Below are 4,854 nucleotides of genomic sequence, written 5' to 3'. Positions count from 1 at the left end.
ACTCTCACAAATTATCCCTCTTGTATCAGCCCCCAAACGCTTTTTTGCGACCTTGATCTTTCCCTCGAGGAGGCAGAGACTGAGCAGTATCAAGACCGTCCTTCTTTCTTTTCTTAATGACATCATCTTTAGTTTTTCCTTTGTTAGCTTCCTTGGCTCTAGCCCTATATCAAAAGACACACGAAATGAATATAAGACAACTTACTTTCATTCTTAATACCGGCATAGATTCACGAAAAGCAAACCATGTCGGGACCAAAAACAGCATGTCGGTACACCATTCCGGTAGTGTACAATAACTATCGACAATGCCGGTAATTCCTAGGTTGTTCCTGGATACCAAAAGAGCACTACCGACACACACGAAAAAATTCAACTCCATGCCATAACCAGGTACCGGCACACAATGAAACCTAAAATCAATGCCGGTACTGATAACAATTTCTAAGGGTTTCCTGGATACCAAAATAGCACTACCGGCATGCCCGAATAAATGTAAACCAATGCGATAACACACTACCGGCATAGTGTTCAACCTAATTCCAAAGCCGGTACTAGACATTCAGTTTCAGGTGATTTTAGCATCAGTACTGGCATTGTATTCATACCAAATTCAACGTCGTAACAATCTACCGACATTGCCTTAATTCTAGATTGAATGTCGTAATCCAATACCGGTTGTATTCATACTAAAATCAATGACGGTACTCACCGAAACTCAACTGTTTGAGTTAGGGTTCGCGATTCTGACCCAAACCCACTTCTATAAATCGATTCAAACACTTATAAAACAGTTCAAAATCATTTACCTTCTCACGAAAGACATGTTTACGAGAGGTTGATTGTCCGAGTTCGCTTCTTCTTCTTCTTCTTGCTCTTGAGCAACCAAAGCAAGCCTTTGTTCTAGTTTTTGTTGAGCAATCAATTTTGACTTCGATTGGCCATCTGATTTCTTTCTTGGAGGCATGTTTATGATTCAGGTAGGTTAATCGACGAAGAAATTTTTGAATCGACGATTAATCGTCGAAGAAGAACGATGAAGAAGATGAAGATTTTTTTTTCTCCAAAACCCTAAACCTAGGTGAGTGCCGGAACATATGTGGGAGAATAGGGGATATGTTTTAGTTATTTGATTTTAAGTTTTAGGGGAAATGGTAGTATAGTCTTTTCATAATGTTTTTAATTAACCAAAGGGTATTTTAGTATTTTCATACAAAAAAATCACCCCTTAGCAGACACTATTGGTTGGGGGAAGTAATTTATATTCCCCAATTAGTTTTAGTATCCCCCAATCGCGCGTTCTTTTTTTGATCGTGACTACAAATTCTAAACATCCATTCAATATTAATTTATTATGACTCGTTTTTGTTTCTAAAAATTCCTCTATTCCCGCTGATGCAATTATCTTAGTAGTCCATCTGCTTTAGAAAATATGATACTTCACTTTCCCAACTTGTCTTATTTTTAGGCAAAAGCAGAAGTAAAAGTAATGCTTTTCCTGAAAAAGAGGTCGTATCTGATTCGTTTTCTGAGCATATTTGCCCCATTAAATATGCTCTAGAACAGGTCCAATACAAAACCGAACATCTCTAGTCTAAACTTAATTGAAAAAGTAAAAACTTTTGTTGAACCGGAGATAATATGTGATTCGCTTACTCGAGAGACTCATCCCATTATATTAGTTTTTCCAACCCAAACCCCGACAGATCCAGTTTAAACTCTAATGAAAAGGTAAAAGTATGGTTTTTCCTGAAACATGGGTATTATGTGATACACTTCCTAGACAGACCAACCATTACTAAATTTGCTTAAGAATAGGTCAAATCCAAACTCGTACATGTCCAGTCTAAACTCCAACACATAAGTAAAAGTATCGCTTTTTCTGAAACGTGGTAGTATATGATTCAATTCCGGGAAAGACCCACCCCACTAAATCTACACAAAACAGGTATAATCTGAACCCGAACAGTCCCATCCTAAACTACAATCCAAACCCAAAAATGTTTAGCCTAAACACCAATGAAAAAATAAAAGCATCGCTTTCCATAAAACAAAGGTAGTATCTGATTCACTTCCTGGATATACGAACCCCACTAGATCTTCTCCTGAGCAGGTCCAATCTGAACCCAAACGGGTTCAGTTTAAACTCAAATGAAAAAATAAATAAAAGTATCGATTTTCCTGAAACATAGTTAGTGCACCAAATCTACTCAAGAACAGGTGGAATCCAAACCTGTAACGGTCCATTCTAAACTCCAATGAAAAATAAAAGTTTCATTTTTCCCTAAACGGATGTAGTATGTGATTCTAATCTTGGACAGACTCACCCTACTAACTGTACACCATAACAGGTCCACTCGAAACTCTAACTGAAACCTGAACAGGTCCAGTCTAAACTCTATTGAAAAACTAAAAGAATAACTTTTCCAAAAGCTTAGGTAGTATATCATTCGCTTCCTAGACATATCCATTCCATGAATCTGCTCCAGAATAGGTCCAATCCAAACCTGAAACTTTTCAGTCTAAACAATGAAAAAGTAAAATGATCGCTTTTCCTGAAACAAAGGTAGTATGTGATTCTCTTCTTGGATAGACCCACCCCATTAGGTCCTATCCAAACCCGTACAAATCCAATTTAAACTCCAATAAAAAAAAAGTAAGAGTATCGTTTTTCCTGAAATAGAGGTAGTATGTGATTTGCTTCATAGATAGACTCATCCCACTATATTTATTCCAAAACAGATCATGTCTAAACTCAATCAAACAAAATATATCATTTTTCTTGAAACAAAAGTAGTATGTGATTCGCTTCTTGGACAGACCCACCCAATAAATTAACTCAAGAATAGGTCCAACCAAACTCGAATAGGTCCAATCTAACCCGAATTGGTCTAGTGTAAACTCAAATGAAAGACTAAAACTAAAGGTATCTGTTTTCCTAAACATAGGTACTATGTGATTCGCTTCCTGGACAGACCCACCCCACTAAATTTACTCCATAATATATCTGATCCAAACCCGTACACCTAATCTGAACCCAGACTGGTCCAGCTTAAAGTCCATAAACTTTAATGTGAAAGTAAAAGTATCGCTTCTCTTGAAATGAAGGTAATATGTGATTTGCTTCCGGGAAAAACTACCCCACTAAATCTGTTCCAGAACAAAGTCCAATTCAAACCCAAACAGGTTCAACCCAAATTCTAGTGAAAAGAAAAGTATCGTTTTTCCTAAAGCAGAGGTAGTATGTGAATCTCTTCTTAGATAGACCCATTCGCATAAATTTTCTCCGAAATAGGTCCAATACATACCCAAATAAGTCCAGTACGAACTCCAATTAAAAGATAAAAGCATTAGTTTTCCCGAATCAAAGGTGGTATGTGATTCGCTTCCTGGACAGACCCACACCACTAATATTTGCTTCATAAAAAGTCCAATCTAAACGTGAATAGAACTAATCTAAATTCCAATGAAAAAGTGAACACATCGTTTTTCATGAAACATAGGTAATATGTAATTCGTTTCATGGATAGACCCACCCCTAAATCTGTTCCAAACAGGCTAGTCTAAACTTCAATAAAAAGTCAAAATATCGGTTTTTCTGAGACATAAGTAGTATGTGATTCACTTCCTGGACAGACCCACCACACTAATGTTTGCGTCAGAACAGGTCCAATCCAAGCACAAATAGGCCTAGTATAAACTCCAATGAAAAAGTAAAAGCTTCGTTTGTTTCCTGAAACATAGGTAGTACGTGATTCGCTTAATGTGTAATGACCCTTCCATCCACCGATACTGTCCCTACTTAGCCACTGCATCCTTCCGGCAGAGTGGGGTCTTCAACAGGCACCGCTGTAATTGTTAGAGCATTGCTCGGTCGAACTTGCAAGCGTTGCTATCTCAACCTTGTTTGTCAAGTTTAGTTGATCAAAACTATAGTCTTGATTTCTAGCCTACTTATAGCTATGTCTCGGATTATGATAGAATGTGTAGTTGAGCTTTATACTTCACGGCGTTCAGTGATTGAAGACGAAGATCTACTGACGGGAGCTTGAAGGAACTTCGTCAACAAAAGTTATGTGGAGACTCAAACTTATCTATCACTCAAAAGTCTATTCTATTTTATCTCCTAATGAGACTGAGTCGTATAACTATATAGACTTTCACATTATACACATTTGATATTTCGAGTTGAGTGTATCTCTCTTATCCATTTATCGAAATATGTGTTGGAAGCTTTTTTCTTTAACTATGTTCATCATTATTCTTGACGAGTTTAGTTGGAAATAATTTTATTTGTTGGAAACTAAATACTAAGTCAAAAGATGATCATGTGGAAATTGCCTTGAAACATCTTACATGATTTGTATGAGACAATCATTTGATGTCGACTCGGAAAGTTTCGTATTTATCATTCGATCACTTGAAAATTACTTGAAACTAATAGTTTGTGTGAGACAGCTATTGTCGCCTTCTAAGGATGTTTCAATGATTGAAATTGTAGTTAGAACAATTAACCATGTCTGGATACAACACGGTATGATACCTAGTATGTGAACTGTTTTGTAATGATTCAGGTCCGGGAACCTTGTTTGCGTACCTAGTATGCTAACGCTTTTAACTGTTAAGGTCCGGGAACCTTGTTTGCATATCTAGTATGTGACCGGTTCTACCTGAGTTGGGTCTGGGACGGCTGGTTGTGTACCTGGTATACGTACTGCTGGACATGCCAAGGTCCGGAGCTGTTGTTCGCGTACCTGGTTGGCGAACACAGTGGTTCAAGTTCTAAAATTGGCTAAGCATGATTTTCATACTCATGAACAAAAAATTTTATGAATTAAGGAATGCAATCTTTGC

The sequence above is a fragment of the Papaver somniferum genome, chromosome 2 (genome assembly GCF_003573695.1).
Source record: "Papaver somniferum cultivar HN1 chromosome 2, ASM357369v1, whole genome shotgun sequence".
NCBI lineage: Eukaryota > Viridiplantae > Streptophyta > Magnoliopsida > Ranunculales > Papaveraceae > Papaver > Papaver somniferum.
This window is presented reverse-complemented; position numbering follows the sequence as displayed.